The following is a 9782-nucleotide window of genomic DNA, read 5'->3' on the forward strand; positions in this document are numbered from 1 at the left end:
TTTGTACTACATAAACCAACATGAATCTAAATAAGAACAGCAGCTACCATTATTTTGGTACGTGAACATACTTGGATGAATTTATTCAACCAACAGTTTCCAAATTACATATTTATTACCAATACATTTGTTTAAGATTTTACATTGGGAAATAATTGTTTTTGTGAGCACTGAACACTGGAAAACAACAACTCATACAATATGAAGCAACATGTAGGCTAGGCTACATTTCACTAATCCCATGTTGCTGGTTACATATTAATTAGTGTCTCGATGTGAACCACAATGTCAGGTTTGTGTTTTTACAGGCTACTGTGTCATACTATGCAACTTGTCTTGTGCATGAAACTTACAAGCAATTTTGTAGCTCTAAATGAGCCGACCACATGTAAGATCAGTAATTGGCTATGGGCATATCTGTGAGCTTGGCAAAAAATAACGCTTATGATAGGACTATTTTATCAACACATGAACTTTGATGACAGCAAAGCCAAGAAGCTTGTCCCGATTTTCTTCACTCCCCCTCGTTCACTTCTTTTCTGCACACCACAGCTCCACGCCTTTGCTCCAGATGCTTCCAGAGAATTAGAGGAGTGGTAGTGGGGAAGTGGAGTAAACAAAGATGGATTGAAAAATAACAGGACAGACCCTGTTTCCTCTCCCAGGCCTGCCTCCTCGCCTCACCACCATAAGCAGGTTACAAACCAGATAAGCATCGTCACACACTACTCACCCCAAGTTAAAAAGAACGATGTGAGACAGTTTCTCCCAAAATACTCCTGGTAGTAGGCGATTAGTCTGACCGCATACTGCCCCGAGGAACTGACCTCTCGACCCAGGAGTTCTCTGCCTCGACTGCACCCTTTTTTATTTTAGTTTTTTGAACACTCTGCAGTAACAGGCTCATTCAAATCTTATAATTCTTCTCTTTTTTCTTTTCCTTGCTCCGGACCCAGAAATCAGGTCCGTCATCTTTAACGACATTCCGGCTAGAAGCAGGAAATGGTAAATACGAAAAGCAAGGAAAAAAGAAAACTCCCCTCCTGAAAACATGGCAGTGCTTTCCAACACATATTGCTTGTAAAAAACGCTATGCTACTGTATGTGGCTTCATTTCAGATAAGATCTGCCCACCACAGCGGGTTAATGGTGTGGGTTGCTTCGGATTGAATCATTCTCACCAAAATTCAGTCCGCAGCACTATCTTATTCACTTATCTCTTTCCGCTGATTGACATTGGTCATTCCTTTATCAAATTAAATCAGCCTCTATGACCAGGCGCATGATACCATTCAGTGTTGGACATAGCATTGGCATGGGACTATGATTCTATTTTGTGGACTTCGGTCATAAAATGGAACACTTTTCATGCACTGGCATTGGAAATTATGTCCAAATTGTAGAGATGGTGATATAGGAAACAAACTGTCGCAAAGACAGTTATTCTGGATCCATACATTTACACATTATTAGTTGGAAAGTCCAGGTTCAGAAAGTATACATTCTCCCCAGTATTTTGTTCCTGGACTTGCTAATTAGTTTGTCAGCCACTCTAAAATGAAAATACCCCAAGGAAACCACAGGTAGATCATGCAAACTGCACACATAAAGTGGCCCAGGCCAGGATTTCAGATTCTTGCTGCGAGGCGACAGTGCTTGGCCAGATGTTTTTCGGTCAATTGCTACGGACTATGCAGATATCCTAGAGGATTAAAAATAGTGTAATTCATTTCTCGATTATAACTGCGTGAGTGAGCGCTACAGTGAGTGTCGTCACGTCTATACTCCTTTTCACTGTGTGATTTTTCAATAAATATAGACATTTTGCTGGAGAGATGCTTCAATATATGTAAGATATGAATCATTATGAAGATGCCTTCCACACATTTTATATTCATTGCAATGGGTTTTACTGACACGTCTATCTATGCATAACAAATGTATCAAGTCATATGATTTTTGAGCAGATTTACCGTTTGCCATGCACTTAGGACAATATCAAAGTATCTGCATCCACTACACACCCGTTTGTAACCATTTCAAGGAAACCTTTTGCTTTATGACATACTTTCATTGTGGCCTGATCAAATGATAAATGGTAAATGGCAGGCATTTATATAGCGCCTTTATCCAAAGTGCTGTACAATTGATGCTTCTCCATGCACCCATTCATACACACACTCACACACTGATGGCGATTGGCTGCCATGCAAGGCCCCGACCAGCTCGTCAGGAGCATTTGGGGGTTAGGTGTCTTGCTCAGGGACACTTCGACACAGCCCAGGCGGGGGATAGGACCGGCAACTCTCCGACTGCCAGATGACTGCTCTTACGGCCTGAGCCATGTCGCCCCATGTTGCCCCATGATCACCAAGGCATTTGTTTTGTTTTGTCGTCTTTATGCTATAAATGAAATATAATAAAACACCTATGACAACAGAAGTTGAATTGCCCAGCCGTTGGCTGACGCTCTTATCCAGAGCGACATACAGTTGATTAGACGAAGCAGGGGACAATCACCCTTGGAGCAATGCAGGGTTAAGGGCCTTGCTCAAGGGCCCAACGGCTGTGTGGATCTTATTGTGGCTACACTGGGATAAGAACCACCGACCTTGTGGGTCCCAGTCATGCACCTTAACCACTAGGCTACAGGCCGCCCTGCACAACACGTCGACACTATTAATAAGGACTGCACTGACAAGACAGAGATGGTGGAGCTTAAATGTGATGTAATGGAATCAGCTAACCTTTACACTCAGGCTAACCTTGCTTAACATCTAAATGTTATGTACTATTTGTGTTGCTATTTGTGCACCTCAGGGTGACAGTGGTGAAGACATTGCTTCACCAAAACCTTTCTGAGAAACACGGCATTGCGTGTTCTAATCCTGGGTGGGGGATTACTTCTCTACCCTGAAGCAACCCTCTTGCTGATGCTTGATATTTAATTTCTCCTTGCAACCTGTCAATCTGTAGACATGAAGTAATTAAATGAAATAGATATATTTATAAAAAGAAACTATGAAAACATACATGGTAGGAATTTTCTGAAATGATAAGGTTGGAGAGTAGCACAATCCTGCAGCACACTGGCACATAATTCACCCTCAACATCCTCGAAGAATAAATTAATATATGAGCGTTCTTTCATATGCTTATGTTTTTGTTTCATAAATGAATTTCTTCATGTTTATACTGAGGTAATTTAAATTGAGATTTGCAGCTAAGATTCTATTAAACACTATTAATATACAGTATATTCGTGCCTCATAGAATTGAGATATTTATATAGTGTGTAAAACAGCAATGGAGAAAGAACAAAAAGAACAACCTAGTGATGAACATTACTTATTTTTAGAAGGTGTTCTTTTCGCTCCCTAGGCAGTGAGTGTTGAAAGCTTCATATTTACAAGAGTACACACTGCAAAATAACCTTGGGGAAATGGAATTGAAGAAGGTTTTCAGAAGTATTCCCTACTCCTTACAAAGTAAACCTGACGGTTATTTACAAAGATTTGTGAACACCAGAGGCAAAAAGTAGTCTTACTTTACAACAAACAACTAAAAGAGGAAGTAATCCAAGCAATTCTGTGATCATATTATTCCACCAAATAAATTCAATCCTTAATTGGCAGAATCTGCCATCTTTTTATTTTTTTTGTGAGGAACAGACGGATCGTCATGGTAACAGGGCCCTTCAGGCTTTGGTGGCTCCTGTCTCTTTGCCAACTGTCATCATCACGACAGCAGCTCTACGAGTAAAAGGGTCTTCACCTCTACTGACCCCCTCAACACTGAAGAGTAAACATCATTCCCAGCTAGCCTGTTATGATCAACACAAATACAAATGTTGTTTGTTTATCGGACCAGTTGACATATTGGCACAGTTCAGTGCTCAGACACATCACATAACCAGGACAACATTTGTAATTGAGAAGAATTTCCTAAAATGTAAATAAACCATTCTAAGGCAATCCAGTATTCCCATGCAAAGAAACTTCATATATTACAAAGTAACCACAATTAAAAATTCAAGAACAACCATTATTGTCCCCAACTATATCTTTGGCCTCTGGTTTGACCACAAGCTCTTTCTGAATCTCAGTGAGTCATGAATTGAAATTCACCAAGAATATAACACGCAGTCAGAGGTCAGCATCTCCGGTTTGAAATCTGCTTTCTTATATTCTTACTCAGGCTTAGTTGTGCTTTTGGAGAAAGAACTAATGCTGCCAAACTCATAAAGAAAAATAAACACATGGCAAGCACAGAGAAAATCTGCAAACACATAGAGATTTAGGGTCAAGAAGTCTGGAAAGACTGTTTAACAACTGCTATCTATTCCTGCCAATATTACAGTAATACAAGCTATTTCTGAGTGAAATATCCAACCAAAGGCATTACTGTAGCTGTTCATTTTGGGGTCCTTAGAAGATTGGGAATACAGCTCACAGTCATAATCACAGATGATGAAGGATTTTAAAGATGGACAAGGATTCATAAGAGTTCAATATCTTAATGGTATCTTATAAGACCTTTTTAGCTGTCAGGGCAGCTGGTATACTGTACATGCATGTGGTTGTAGGATAGGAGCCTCTTTGAGAAAAAAAAGCCACCCTACATTACAATCCAGTTATGCCATCTTAAAAATTGAACTGGTCAAGCTGGCCATAAGCCGGCTTAGCTGGGTATGAGCTGGTCAACCAGCTACCAGCTGTTTCAAAACTTAGCTTGAGCAAAGTTTTTTTTCAGCAGGACAGTCTGTTTCTGAAACAGGACACTCCTTCAGACAGAAAACAGATGCAGAAAAATTATCTTGATACTTTGTGTCGGTCACCTTTTCTAGGCGTTATAGAGGTCAGCTCCTGCAGGATGACCATGAGGAAGAGTGAGAATGAAGAATGGGAGTAAAGAGCTATGCCCATAGAGCACATAGTGTAGGTTCTCCTGGCGTGGTGTGTGAGTGACCATGAGGAAGAGTGAGAATGAAAAATGGAAGTAAAGAGCTATGCCCATAGTGCACATAGTGTAGGTTCTCCTAGCGTGACCCCTACGTTCCCTTGTGCTGCTGGAGCTGGCTCAACAGCAAGCAGGATAAGGTGTGGTTGCAATGCAAGGCCATGACCGGGCCATCAGTCTGTCTTGCTGACTGTGTTCCTGACACACACACACACACTCACACACACACAAGCTAGTCTCTTTCACACAAACACAATGTGAAGAGGAGGGTAGGTACGATCAACAATATATCTTCATATTTTGTCAGTTCTCTGATCCATTTCTAAGATCAGTTGCCTTAAGGTGGGATATAAATAGCTTTTGGTCACTTATACCTGCCTTTCTGTTTGATCAGTGTTAGAGAGTCTTTCATGAATTCGGAAAGGCATCTGAAAATAATTAGCTCATTTTGGGTTTTTTACAGCAAGACTCCAAATAAGGAAATTATGATAATTTCATGTGTTCCATTGTAATTAAAGCTACTTCATAGAGCTGAGGGATATCGCACCATGAAGCTTGGAAAAAAGAGGAAAGGAGCACCACTTCAGTACTATGTTAGCATAATATTACCTCATCTGTACAGATTCATGTAATTGAGTTCAGTGATCACTTTAAAGGTAGACCTGTACACCAACTTGGTAATGCAAATATTTAATCAGCCAATCATGTGGCAGCAACTAAATGTAGAAAAGCATGCAGATATAGTCAATAGGTTCAGCTGTTTTTCTGACCAAATGTCAGAATGGGGAAGAAATGTGATCTAAGTGACTTGACCGTGGAATGATTGTTGGTGCCAGACAGGGTGGGTTGAGTGTGTCAGAAACTGCTGATCTCCTGGGATTTTCACGTACACTAGTCTGTATAGAAAAACTAAAAATATCCAGTGAGCAGCACTTCTGCAGGCAAAAACATCTTGTTAATTAGAGAGGTCAGAGAGAAGGGCCAGAGTGGTCAAAGCTGACAGGAAGCTGACAGTAACGCAAATAACCATGCATTACAACAGTGGCATGCAGAAGAGCATCTCTGAACACACAATGCGTCAAACCAAACTGGATAGGCCACAGTAGCAGAAGACAAGTATAAAAAATAAGTCTAACAATTACCTAATAAAGTGCTCACTGAGTGTATTTTAAAAAATGCATGACTTTCAACATTGACACCTCATAATTTGCTTGATGTTTCAAAAGTAAAACACGGTAACTTATCTCCTTATCACAAGATTTAATATTTGATAATAAAGAGTCTCATGCATCCCAGTTAAATGTGTTATACAGTAATTGGGTGCATGCCCCTGCATGCAGACCTGTTGCTAGGAGACTAGCTGGTGCTGAAAAGGAAACAGGAAAGCAATGAAATGGCAGCAATTGCTACTCACGTTTTTTTTCACACTGCCTCAAATGAATTGCAATGAGCTGAATTATTTAAGTGTAAAGCAATTTGTGCCTGCTTCCTAGGGTTAAATCTTTGCTGGTTGGAAGCGAAAAATGTACAATCTCATATTTTCATGCAACAAAACTAAATGCCATTGTTAAAGAGTCATTGCAGGCTATACTCGCTGAACAAATGCACTTAAAGTTTAAGTGGTAAGAAATCAGCTAAATGGGAATTGCATATTGTAGGTAGGCCTATACAGGGAATGTATTATTTGCTTTATTTTGAACATTTTCTTTCTATATATGTCTGCTTATATATACACAGTTTTAAAATAACTAATACATACTTGTTCATATGTTTCCTATGTTCAACTTCATACAATTCATACAAAATTCAGTGCAGCAATACAGATAATCAATAATGTTGGCAACTAACTTCTGCACACAATTTGACAATGTCGATCCATTACATGGTTATTTTCCAATTAGAGAAAAGATTGATTTGTCCTTTCCAGATAGCAAAGGCGTTGTGGAGCCTCCACATGCATCTAAAAATGTTACAGCCTTGAGTGTTTTCACACAAATACTTGTTGCAGGTCGTTGCAGTGAAGGGATGGACCTGTAGATACAATTGGACATTCCAAACTGCAATATTTTTTTCATTGCGTAGGAATGTAAGAATACTGAATGAGTAAATATATTAATGGCCCAATAATGAGCACCACAGCAAAATAAATCAATAAGCTCATCAATATGTAGTACCTGAAGGATTACCCTGGAGAGTCAGGCACGGAGTCAAAATAATACAAGCCACTTCATCTTCCAATAAATAGTCTCTAAAGGTACTGGATTTCTGATTATTATGTCACAGTGCAATTCACCGGCAGTTGTTTATGTCAATCACAGCAACAAGGGCATCAGTTGAATAGACAACATCACCCTTTAAAAGGTGATATCTTTTACATGTCATACTATAAGACAATAACTGTGATGAACAATAACGAATACCCTGAATGTTCAACCTTCAAGGACACACAGGGGTCTGTGGACCCCCTGTTGAAAATCCAGGATGAATTGCACTCCTCTATACTTATATAACACAAATTGAGCAGTATTCATCAATGGTATAATGATAAGGATTACTATGTAAGCCAAGTGAAGAAAAAGTGAACAAATTAAAAGAATGCAAAACGAAAGGGGGTTTTGAACAACATGAAGAAAGGGTGCCCCCTTGTGGTGGTTAAGTGGAATATTCACAAGCTGAACCATGTTATGTTAGTGGGAGACAGACAGCTGTGAGAATTCACTCAACACATTACAAGTGCTGCAAGGGCCCAGATCTAATGTAAACAGACACTAACTGTCTGAAAACACAGAACCATGTCCAAAATGTATCATGAATTGAGTTACAGATAGATACTTTACTTTGGCTTCAAGATCATTGCACTTTGCCAAGACAATATGTTTCTCATAATGGCATACTACATATATGCCTGAGGGTTAAATCATAACCAAAAATAGTCTGTGCAAAAAAATAACTGCATTGTAACTGAGTGCAATGACTTTTCATTTTGCTCCTTCACTGGAATAAAGCAAATTGAATTAGGAAAAAAAGAAAAACTTGAGTATTTCTCTCATCTTGGTTCCATCCATCCACAGACATCTGCATACTCCTCACATAGCCGGAGACCATACCGATAGGGGCCTGAAGGCAGAATAGACAGTGTCTGTCCTATGGGTCACCACAATGATGGATGGTTCCAAAATAAACTATCCAACCTCTTCAGAGAAGCCAGCACAAACAATGCAAAAAACCATAGGAATAAACTAACAAGGACACACGGTATTATTTAAGCGAACCACCACGAGAGTTAACAGCTCCCCATGTGGTAGTTAGCAAAGCTAACTTCAAAACATAGGCTCTCAGACTTTCCTTGAAATCAAATATTTATTCAAATGCTAATTGACCAGTATGTTCAGTGGGAAAAATGTTTCCATGCAGTCAGTCAAAACAAAAAATTACCCATATGCAGCATATTACATCGTCTTTATTTCTCAGAACGTGGTCTTGTTTGTATCTGAATCATGCTAATGTAATTACCTCCTGGAGTTCAGAGGGAAGTATCAAAGCGACTTGGTGGTGAAGAACAGAATGTGCTCGGTGTGGTACAACAACACTTGAAAATAATTGCCTGGAAAAAGGCCTTGTAACGGCTAAGGCCTCGCTGGTGAATGGGATTCCTATTCAGCGGTCTAAAGGGCTGCTGGCCTATTAGAGGCTGAGAGCATGCCAGGGACAAAGACATCTTCTACCTCCATCGGCATGTCAACATTGGCACTGCTCAACGCTGGTGAGCTGGAGCAACAGCATGCAGGAATAATGTGGAGGCAGAAATGGTGGTGGGCATTGCAGAGGGAGGCGGTGGCAACATTGTATTGGGAATGTGGAAGTTTCGGTGGAGCAGTGGATGAACTGAAGGTAGTCACAGGGCCATGAAAGTAGTGCTTAGGAACTGGGAATAGGATTATGGTGGGGCTAGCGACAGGAATAGTGGTGATGTGGCTGTAGAACAGTGGAGGTAGAGATCAGGTGATCAGGTGGGTCATGACCGTGACCAAGTATATATATAGATATATATATAGTTATATAGTTCTGTACTGATTATTTCTGTGCTGAAATGGACAAACGGATAGGGGACAAGCCAGTAGCCCAGCGGTTAAGGCAGATGACTGGGGTTGGTTGGTGTTGGTGGTTCAGGCCTTGGAGTAGCCATGATAAAATCTGCACCGCTATTGGGCGCTTGAGCAAGGCCCTGAACCCCACACGGCTCCAGGGGGGATTGTCCACTCCTAAGTCGAATCAACTGTACGTCACCTTTGATACAAGAGTCAGCTAAATAGCAAGATTATAAAATAAAGTACAGTGGTCTGCTCAACCATCTTCATTCATAATTTTGGTGCATGTTATATCGGAAAGATACAGCTGCTTTTCAAAATCATTATCACAAGTTTTTCACACTAGATATTCAATGCCAATCACATCATTACATCATATTTTCCACATGCCGTGAAACTGACGCATGTTCAGAATGACCGATGAGCTAGTCACAGCTTTTGCCATTTAAATACTATGAGCCAGATTTACTAAGCCTTTTACGACTAGTTTCAAGCACAAAATGCGATTAGTAAGTGGTCCCATTCACTGAATGCGCAATAAGCTGCAAATTTAGTAAATAACACATTCATTTCACACACACTACCTACCCACTGACATATCCTCATCAGGCCGCTGCTAGTTTTATGTACGCAAGTCAGGCACTATTTCTGATAGAGGGAGATCAGTGCAACACAGACTAAATCACAAGAAATATATTACATGGAATTTAATTTTGTTGTTAGAATGCTTTAACA

The sequence above is a fragment of the Conger conger genome, chromosome 2 (genome assembly GCF_963514075.1).
Source record: "Conger conger chromosome 2, fConCon1.1, whole genome shotgun sequence".
Taxonomy (NCBI): Eukaryota; Metazoa; Chordata; class Actinopteri; order Anguilliformes; family Congridae; genus Conger; species Conger conger.